We start from the raw sequence: 10,980 nt of genomic DNA on the forward strand, positions 1-10,980 counted from the left end.
ACTTTATTTTTCTATCTGTGGTGCATTTTGCAACTCACCTAGAATTTTTTTAAATGTTTTTAGGTATTGCTTTTGGTTAGCAAGGCACGCTATTCCTGCAACAAAAAAACCCCAGTTGTAGCGTAGGTATCTTTGCAGCAAGGCGCAAGAGGGCGCTAGGCAGCATCAAGTGCGTTGGATCAAGGAGGGAGCAGAAGTGCCCCGTATATTGGTAGATATGGTGCATTACTGCTCTCTCAATTTCACGCAACACAGCACAGCAGCTTTGCTTGCTGCCCTGCATTGCATGCAATATTAATAAACATGCCCCCCATTTGGGGCACATGGTAAACATGTATTCAGCCTATCTAGCAGGGCAATCTGAGAAATCTTAAACGACTGCATCTTTTGTGGAAACCTGGAAAGTAGACGATGCAACTGTCAACAAAGAGCTGAGTCTTCATCAGGCGTACATGCGATTCGGATTCCAGAAGTATCCCAGGGAGGCTCCCCAGGGTTGCCTGACATGGAATTTTCTGGGACTGCACGGTTCCTGGATGCGTTAGAGTCTGCCCACGCTGCTTCCCCTTAGAGGAGGTGGGTGCAGCAGGCAGTCAGGTCCAGCTCTCCGCCTTTGTCTTCTCCTTCACTGCCTTGCACCAAGAGGACTGTGGCCTACATTGGAATCGGTTTTCTGTCATCACAGGGCCAGGGCCTGACCTCTGCCGCGCAATCCAACGCCACCGTCAAACCTTCAGTTAAAAATGTTTTGGATTAAAACACCCTCTTGGCTGTTACCAGGAGCATACAGTCCATATTTTGCTCCCTTTTTGACCTCATCAAAAGACTTGTGCGACCGCAGAACCAAATAACACTTTACAAGATCACCAGTTAAGTTACGTAAGGATACATTAATTTTTTGGTAGGCAAGGAGAGAATAAGTGATTTGCCCAGAATCACAGGATGTCGAGCCAACGCCGAGACTCAAACCTGGTTCCCCAGTTCCAAAGTCAGCAGCTCTGACCATGAGGCTACATCCTCTCCTGTTTTCTTGTTGCCTCGAGCTTTTCAGGGCTCTTGCTCCAGGTGCAAAATGTATTTAAAAACTAATCACTGAGGCTGGTCTATTAATTCAGGATGAAGTAGCTAAAAGCGGGTGAGACAATAGGGGCCAGCACATGGTGGAGCTGCTTGCCACAGCTGAGCTATTTGTTTAGGTTTCGCCTGCACAGCGATTGTGCTGTGCTTGTGAAATCTTTTGTTTTTAATATAAACTTAAAAGAGGCTTACATCCTGCCCCCTCTCTTTTCTGGCTTTTCATTGGTTGCTTTGCTTGTCACTTTTCCTTCATTTCTATTGGCAGTAGCATATCTTCCTGTAATTACCAATGCTTGTTACTCCTCTGCTTCTCCTATCACTTTCCTGTAGCTTAAATACTGTTAACATCTGCTTCGGTGGAACAATTGTTTCATATAATTTTGTCTCTTCCACCTTGTAGCAGATTTATATACCTCACCCAGAGAGATAAAGGACCAGATGTATTAATAAACAGTTTTGTGATTCCCTAATTGCGAATCCTTGCGATTTGCAAATAGGAAATTGCAAAACTGCATGCATGAAAGCATGCTGAACACTATCTGCGATTCCTAATGGGTCGCAAATGACCCACCTCATGAATATTAATGAGGTAGGTCGCAATTTTTGACCCATTAGGAATCACAGAAGACAGTGGCCTGCTGAGATCAGCAGACCACCATGGCTGTAATTTTCCCTTAAAAGGAAAATTGGATGCTTAACAAAAAGAAAAACGAATAGTTTTCCTTTCATGTTTTAAGAGCAGGCAGTGGTCCGTGGGACCACTGACTGCTCTTAAAAAATGCTTTTACAAACATTCACTGGGGGGACGGGTCCCTTGCCGGTGGCTGCCTGGCTAGCAGTTGCCCTGTCTTCCTTGCCCGTGCTGTGCGTGATTCCTCTGACGTCCTCCCTTCCTGTGTCTGAGGCCTCCTACAGGTCTCTGTATGACCTGAGTGCGTGCCTATGGGTCACACTGTCTGCGATCTTACACAGGAGCGTCTCACTGTGCCCCCCCGACACGCGGTAATGCCCCGGTTACTTACTGATAATCTTCATTACTCCGAGTATAGTCTTCCTCGTCACATGACTTACATAGTGAGCTTCAGCTCCACACCAGAACCCTCCAAAGCAAAAAGTTAGCCTCCCATCCCTTCCCAAGATGGCCGACCCATTACCACCTGACCTCTATAAGAGGCGGGCCGGCCCAACCCATCAGCCTGAAACAACCAAGCACAAACATGAAGCCGATAGCCAGACAGGGAGGGAGGGATGGGAATTCATGTGGCGAGGAAGACTATACTCGGAGTAATGAAGATTACCGGTAAGTAACCGGGGCATTACCTCCACGTTAGTCTTCCTCGCCACATGATTTACACAGTGAGGACATACCAAAGCCAAGCGGCTTCATGGAAACTCACAAGAAACCAACAGACCAGAAGGGGATGTCCATGAAAGAGGGCAAACCGAACAGACCAGTACGAGTGGAAGGACCACCCAGGAGAGAGGCAACCACGAGTAGGAGAACCAACCCGGGACCGAAGACACCGGGAAGGCCGAAAAACAAACCGGACCCCAGAGACACCAAGTGCTGCCAGGAAAACCGCCCCAACCGAAGGAAGGCAGAGATAGGCATGGGATCGGACCGCAAGGAGCCAAAAAGGCAACAGCAACCAAGGCCAGAACAGAAAAGAGCAGGCCTGATCCACACACCAGGGCAGCCCAACAAGGAAAGGCACCACCAACACACGGGTAGGAGGAACCCAGCCCTCCCAGGAGACAGAGCGGGAAGTGTCGGGGGAAAAAGGAACCAAGGAAGGGCCAGAGGCACCGAGACCAACAGGAAGGGCAAAGGACAGACAGGGGCGAAAAAACACCGCCAGTCAACAAGACCCAAACCACGTCCAGAGGAAGGCCCCACCAAGGCAGACAACCCCAACCGGAAAACCCATGAACAGGACCCGGAGAAAAAGGAACAGCAAAATCATCAAAAGCGACCCAGCAATAAAAAGGAAGAACGCACGCCCCACCAGAGGCAGGCGCCAAATCCCTGGTTTGACCAAGCAGGCACCACCCAAAGGAAGCAGAGCCGCCAAAGGACCATAGCCCCAAGGGCAGCGTAAGCCCGTAAGAGAAGGATCGCAACAAAGACCCGACCCCCAGGGGGCAAGGAGAAGCACAGTGACAGCAGGAAGCCGACAGGAAAAGGGTGCAAGAGCCGCCCGCCGAGACAGGGAGCAGGAAAAGGATGGAGCAGCAAAGCCGCGGACCCCGAGAAGACAAGGAGAGCCCTCCAGGAGCAGAAACAGTCAGCAAGAAAACACTGACGCACCCCAGAGACGGACGGACAGACCCCAACAACAGTAAGCCCACATCAGACAAGCTGTAGCCCACAGCCCCAGGAAAACCCCGGAGGACGGTCAACAAGGAACCAACCGGGACCGACCCCACACAAAAACAGCGGGGACAGGAGTCGAGTCCACAGGACAAAAGGACCACAGGCCCAAAGCCCAGAAGGCAATACAGCAAATCACGAAGCAGAGGCCCCACAACCCAACGCCACAGGCGCCGAATAACAAGTAATCCAAAAATGCACCACCAATGGATACTAATACAACAACGGCAGGAATCGAACCCCGGCCTGATATTGGCGGGCACCACCAAAGGTACAAGACTTACCTTCGAGCTATAGCCCCATGGACCCAAGCCAAATCAAGGAACCCTGCGAAAATAGCAGAGAGAGCAACCCAATGGGAGACGCTGAGGCCATAGAAGAAACCAGAGCGAGGAAGCACAGGGAAAGCCCTAATGCAGGGCCATGCAGGGCATGGAAGGACGGACGAATGACTCCACAACGCAGGATCCAAGAAACAGAAACTGCAACAAAAAAACGGATAGACATGACCAGCAGGGAATAAGAGAAATGCAACCAAGGCAGTATGTGGAGGACGAATCGCCAAATCCGGAAATCGAGCATACGCCCCGCGCCATGAAGCAGGCCCGATACCATAGCCTACAGCACCTGGTATTCCCAGGCGGACTCCCATCCAGGTACCAACCAGGCCCGACCCTGCTGAACTTCTGAGACCAGAAGAGATCAGGTGCATTCAGGGTGGCATGGCCAGAGGCCCAGAAAATAAGGAGGAAACTAACAACCAAACGTGTACGGTACCCCCAGAATCACACCTGACAGTGGCCAAAACGGGACAGGAGCAGAAGAGCCAAGCCGAAGCGAGAACTCCCAACAGGCTACGGACAAATACAACAAGGTGACAGTCACGGAGTACAAGGGAGCAGCCCAGATGTACAGGAAGCTGAATGCCCTAGCCGAGACACAAACCAGGAACCACAGCACCGAGGCCGGTCGCGCAAGATGGAAGGCCTACCCCGAGAACAGAGAAGCACAAATGCGCGCAAGAAAGACACCACACCAAAGGCATACGCAAAGGAAAACAATGGAATGAAGGCGACCGTAACACCAAACACAAAGCAAGGACACACGGCAGGCCACAAGTCGCATGCTGGCGAGAAAAAGGAGCGAGCCCGACCAAGGAAACGGCAGAAGCGAGAGGCCCCGGCCGAATGGACCGGTGGGCGGCATCGGCAGTGGCAGGAGGAAAGCAGAAAGCCTTAAACAGAAACAAGCACAGCCAGTACGGGAGTAGCCCCAGGGCGTACTAGAACCCGAGAGAAAAATCCAGAAACTCCAGATTGAGATGCGGGACATACCCTCCGGAACAACCAGTGCTAAGCGCCCCTGCCCGACAACCAAGCAGACCAGCCATCCGATCAAGGAACAGAGCCGACAGTGCGACCATACCGGAAACCAGCCCCGGAACAGAGAAACCAACCAGCCTCCAGAGAAAAGAGCAGCGCGGGAAACTGGACGAGGCCAGACCCGCCCTCAGAAGACGGGACACAACGCTGCCGAAAGGGGCACCCCGCCCCCAAGGAAGACAAACAGGAGAGGTGCTGGGAGGAAGGCAGCAAAAAGCAGGTAAGCCCGAGGGGCCCCGGGGAAACAGAAGTCACAGCCCACAGGAGCCCCCCACATCGTAGTAGAGAGAGCCCCACTCAGCGAAGACAGCAAGAGTCAAGCAGCACCGCCGCCGCCCGCCGCAGCGCCCCAAAGGGCAGGCGGGAGGCGAGAGCAGCACTGCCGAGAAACAATCAAAACCTTCCCAGAGCGAGACAGAGACCCGTAAAGACACCCCAGAGAGGCACAACACAGCCGCCGCCCGCCACAACGCAGTAAGGGCTGGCGACGCTAGCGGGACCGCTACAAAGGGAAGGTGGGCAATGCGCTGGTGCGAACACGCATCGAGCGGAACCCGAAACTTACTGTGCGGCGAAAGGACCCACAGCCAGCAAAAATAAAGCCGGGCCGCCGCCTGCCACAGCGCCACGAGGGGCAGGCGGGTAGCAAGGCAAAGTGCCGGGAATGACACACACACAGCCGCAGCCCACCACAGCGCAATGAAAGGCAGGCGGGCGGCCACAAAACCGGGCACAGAGGAAAGGGAAACACAGTGGAGGTACGGCAGGGCGCCGGCCTCCATTCCAAACAGCACCCCGGCAACACCCCCATGGAAACCCACGGCCCGCTAGAGCAAAGCCTAGCCCGCATCACACAGAACACACCGGGGGAAAAAGAGGGGAAAGGGAGTCCAAGATCCTAGGGACCGCTAGAGCAGGACCTCCAACCAGAGACCCATGTACCTGCTACAGCAGGCACCACTTACCTGACGCATCTGGAGAGACGTGCACAGAACTAAAAAAACAGGCTGATGGGTTGGGCCGGCCCGCCTCTTATAGAGGTCAGGTGGTAATGGGTCGGCCATCTTGGGAAGGGATGGGAGGCATGGGAGGCTAACTTTTTGCTTTGGAGGGTTCTGGTGTGGAGCTGAAGCTCACTATGGAAGTCATGTGGCAAGGAAGACTAACGAGGAGGTAATGAAACCGGACAACCCCCGCTCGGGATGAGTGGGGCCCTTGAGCTGGGGTCGCTCTCTGAAACGCCAGGGCGGTGATACGTTTGGGACACGGTGCCTTTTCAATTCTGACTGTGCATTACCTCCCAGGCTAAGCATCAGTGTTTAATAAGGGCATGCAATGTCTACCTCTTAGCAGACACATTCACTTTTTTTTTAATGGAAAAAAAACATTATTAATAAACAGAAAGATTTTAATATCTCCAACTGTACAACACATACAAGGGTGCTGTGCTTGTAAGTGGGTGCAGAGTTAAACATAAAAATGCCCTCTGGAAAGAGCATAAGTGCACCTCACTCTGGCTTGACCACAACATTTGGACACTGATTATGGACGCCTGTTAGCTCGTTGAAATCTGAGTGACCTCTTTGGCAGTAATCCTGAAGGCTGCATGAGTTATAGAAAGTGCCTGCAAGAGAGAGACAGGTGCTAAGCATAATGATGAATGTAGGTGCCCGACAGGATGGCACTAACAGAAACCTTACTAAACAACATTGGGGCAGATTTACAAGCCCCTTGCGACACTTTTGCACCGATGTTGCGTCTGGGCGCTAACAAAGAGATGCGTCCGTTTCTTTTAAATTAGCCCCTCGGAGGGGTTTATTTAAAAGAAACGGACGCATCTCTGAGTTAGAGCACAGATGCGTCAGTTTCCTTGCGCCGGGCAAAGAAACTCGCGAGCCACCATGGATGTATCATATTTACAATACTGCGCACTATAGCGGAAGGATTGACAGATGCATCAAGTCATGCATTGCTGGAGTCATGTCGCAAGCATGACGCAACTCCAGCACTGCTTGGGGGAGGCCAATACCTAATACACTGTGTCACTTATGCCTGCTCAGGCGTAAGGTTTTGACACAGTGGTGTCCTAGAAATGGCGCAGTGAAATCTACAAGATTTCACTGCATTACTTCAATAAGGCTTTTCCATGTGGGAAAGTCCACCCTGCTTACATTATACCTGACGCAGGGCTTTACAAGGTGACGCATCTCCCTAGATGCGCCATGTTGTAAATTGACTTCAACCTGGTGCATTGTTTATGCCACCGATGCATCACAAAAGGGGCTTGTAAATCTGCCCCTTAATGTGGGCTTTGTTAACAATGTTCTGTGCTTGTATCACCTCTCCATCAGAGGCCTGTGGGACCTCCGAGTCCAGCTGTATTTCTATTCAAAGGTGGTGGTGGCCTCAGTATCCTTCTGACCCATGCTCAGAAGCCACGCTTGCATCAGACCCCTAATGGACAGTCTGCCTCCAGAGTCAGATCGCCCATTACCTTGATCAGGTGACTGCCTGTGGGGCTGACTCCTCCAGCTCTTCAGGACTGGTCCCCTGCTGGTTTAGGGCTCCTTCACGGCATGAGGTAAGTAGTCCCTTCCTCCATCGCTCCCAACACCTGGTGAACTTGCAGTACAGAGACTCGTCGTCCTCCGCCTCCTCTTTCCCTAGCAACTCTTGTGTGAGCTGCTATTCAAAGTTGTAAATACTTTAGAGTGTAGGCCTGCCAGATGTGCACAATGCACCCAGGGTTTCTGTCTGCAGGGATTTTAATAGTGGGATGATTTTGCAGAAGGCCACTTGCTTGCAAGCAAGTGGCCTTCTGCAAAATCATCCCACTATTAAAATCCCTGCAGACTGAAACCCTGGGTCCATGTGCAGGGCTCACTCTGCAGGGTCCACTGTGCAGGGCTGGTTATGACCAGGGTCGCCTGAGTCGGGGTCTTCCCGTTCTCATGGGTCCAGGTCTGCCATGCACTTTGTCTCCCTCTGTACCTTATCTGCCTGCAGGAAGGCCTGGGGCTGGGGACCATGCTTGAGCTTCTTACAGACCTTTCATACCTAAGGATGTGAGTGCCAATGCACATGGCCTTCCTGTGTGTGGGGCTAACGGTGCCCACAGTCTGTCATTTACAGTACTGCCCTGGCATAGTATCTGCTAACAGGGCAGGTATTCTCTCTGTCCCAAACTGATAAGCCCAAACCTGATCTTGATAGAACTTCAAGTCAGGTTGGACACGTGGCAACCCTGATGGCTTTCTATTAGGTGTGTAGAGAAAATCAACCCTAACACCTCTGCTATTTTCTTTCCTTTTCTCCTCAAGATGCAAACCATACTGTTAACTCCGCGCACTCCTCTTAGCTTTATCTTCTTTTTTTAAGTTTGAAAAGCTTTATTGAGTTGAAGAAAACAATGTAAAACATCAGTACAATAGCACAAATAAAGAGCAATAGGAATTAAAATAATTGTGAAGAATAATGTGCCAATAAACAAGAAAGGCCCGAAAGGGGAAAACGCTATACAAAGAAAAAATGCTTTTATAATTTTTCATTTTGTGGGGAAAGAAGAGAGGAAGAAAGAGGGAAGAAAGGGAAAAAAGGGGGGATGGAAGGGGAACAGCAATAGAAAAATTTATGGTAAGAGAAATAAAGAGGTATGAAATACAGAGAAGTTCACAGTAATAATAATAACAGTAATACTAAATATAACAATAACATGTGATCAAGAGGCACTTTTAGATAAAAAGTCTGTTAAAGGGGACCAAAGTAAATCACGTTTTATCAACAATGAAATAGAAGAAGCACATGCACGATCTAGTCTATGATGATGGCAGAGCAAATTCCACCAAGCATTATAAACCACGTTTGTAGTGTCTTTCCAATTAGTTGTTATAATTGGGGAAGTTAACACCGCCAAGATGTTTAGGTTGTTGAAGACGGAGGAGAGAGTCTCTAGCCTTACGCTTATTCCACAGGAATTTGGAAAAAAGACTATTGATAGACTTAAACAAGCATTAGAAATGCAATAGGTCTCGCAGCATTAGAGTTAGTGCTTTTAGAATTGTTTATGGTTTTTTTTGTAAATCTTTAGCATGAGGTTGAGGGTGAGTGAGGGTGAGGGGTTGAGGGTGAGTGAGGGTGAGGCTGAGGGGTTGAGGGTGAGGGTGAGTGAGGGGTTGAGGGTGAGGGGTTGAGGGTGAGTGAGGGTGAGGGGTTGAGGGTGGGTGAGGGGTTGAGGGTGGGTGAGGGGTTGAGGGTGGGTGAGGGGTTGAGGGTGAGTGAGGGTGAGGGTGAGTGAGGGTGAGTGAGGGTGGGTGAGGGTGAGGGTGAGTGAGGGTGGGTGAGGGTGAGTGGGGGTGAGTGGGGGTGAGTGTGGGTGAGGGTGAGGGATTGAGGGTGAGGGGTTGAGGGTGAGTGAGGGTGAGGGGTTGAGGGTGAGTGAGGGTGAGGGGTTGAGGGTGAGTGAGGGTGAGGGAGGGTGAGGGGTTGAGGTTGAGGGTGAGTGGGGGTGAGTGAGGGTGAGGGGTTGAGGGTGAGTGAGGGTGAAGGTGAGTGAGGGTGAGTGAGGGTGGGTGAGTGTGAGTGAGGGTGAGGGTGGGTGAGTGAGTGTGAGTGTGGGTGAGGGATTGAGGGTGAGGGGTTGAGGGTGAGGGGTTGAGGGTGAGGGGTTGAGGGTGGGTGAGGGGTTGAGGGTGGGTGAGGGGTTGAGGGTGGGTGAGGGGTTGAGGGTGGGTGAGGGGTTGAGGGTGGGTGAGGGGTTGAGGGTGGGTGAGGGGTTGAGGGTGGGTGAGGGGTTGAGAGTGAGTGAGGGTGAGTGAGGGTGAGGGGTTGACGGTGAGTGGGGGTGAGTGAGGGTGAGTGAGGGTGAGGGGTTGAGGGTGAGTGAGGGTGAGGGGTTGAGGGTGAGTGAGGATGAGGGGTTGAGGGTGGGTGAGGGTGAGTGTGAGTGAGGGTGAGTGAGGGTGAGTGAAGGTGGGTGAGGGTGAGGGGTTGAGGGTGATTGAGGGTGAGGGGTTGAGGGTGAGTGAGGGTGAGTGAGGGTGAGGGGGTGAGGGTGAGTGAGGGTGAGGGGTTCACGCTCTTTTTTTCTGTTTGGGGGCTTGGCACCTCGAGCCGCTGTGGGGGCACACTGTCCATGCATGAAAGGCATAAGTGGTATCATTCTATTTTCTTTCAGCCATGAGCTCCAGTGAGAGACACCTCTATGAATTACTCCCAAACAGAGTCAACAATTTCACTGAATACTTTAGTTTTCTTGAAGCTCAGTCACCCTAAATTACATATGCAAAACCGCCAGCAAATGTTTCAATACGTGCTCAGAACCAAGATGAGGGGCTCCCAAATGTTCTTTTCTTGCAGCCTACAAGTACTCTTTAGTGCAAAAAGGATTCCACCTTAGATACACTGATTATGGAGGAAAACATCTCCCATTTTAGTAAAGAGCAAGAAGACCCAGGTCAAACTTGTGAGGAGACCGAAGGCAGGAGCGGGATCTGGTGCAAATCTGGTGCAAATTGACATGAAAGTAAAATATACATAATTGCTCATTCAGATGTTCATCAGCAGCCAAACAATGACTATATGTTCAAAGTGTATGATCAGACTTTGTACTCCCTTCAACCAGAGGGTGAGTAGGTTTTGAGGACACAATATTGTGGCAGGAATAACGTGAATGCGTTGGTGTTCGAGTGGCTTCCCGGACATGGGGGAAAGGGCGTGATTGTGAAGCACTGTCTAGGTGTTTCTCCTGTGAGCAGTTGTAGAGTGTTGGCACTGCCCATCCGAGCACAAAGTCGAAAAATATGACTATAGGTGCACCTTGTTTTTCTAAGTCTGGACAATGTACAGCAGTTACTTTATTTTATGGAGGGAAGAGAGGGGAGGGGGGAGGAGAAATGCGACACGGCGCGAGGGGAGGGGGGAGGAGAGACGCGACACGGCTGCTTCCTAGGCGGCGGGTTTGGGGAATGTGAAATTTGGGGATTGTGGGGCTGTCTTCTCGTTCGGCAGCTGTGAGACGCACATGGCTTGTCTCATGGACGGCTCTGCTCAGCGGTGGGAGTGAGACGCCCCCTGCAGATCTCAGAGACCTCTTTGGAGGCGCCACGAGGCAGGCGCGAGACGCACATCGACAGTCTCGGCTCGGAGAGGAGA

At 51.4% G+C, this 10,980-nt stretch overlaps 1 pseudogene; it reads right to left on the reverse strand.

Moving 5' to 3' along the window:
• Positions 1–4,063: 4,063 nt before the first annotated feature.
• On the reverse strand, positions 4,064–4,182 carry LOC147706757 (5S ribosomal RNA; annotated as a pseudogene).
• Between the last annotated feature and the right edge of the window lie 6,798 nt (positions 4,183–10,980).

The sequence above is a fragment of the Lissotriton vulgaris genome, chromosome 6, assembly GCF_964263255.1.
Source record: "Lissotriton vulgaris chromosome 6, aLisVul1.2, whole genome shotgun sequence".
Taxonomy (NCBI): Eukaryota; Metazoa; Chordata; class Amphibia; order Caudata; family Salamandridae; genus Lissotriton; species Lissotriton vulgaris.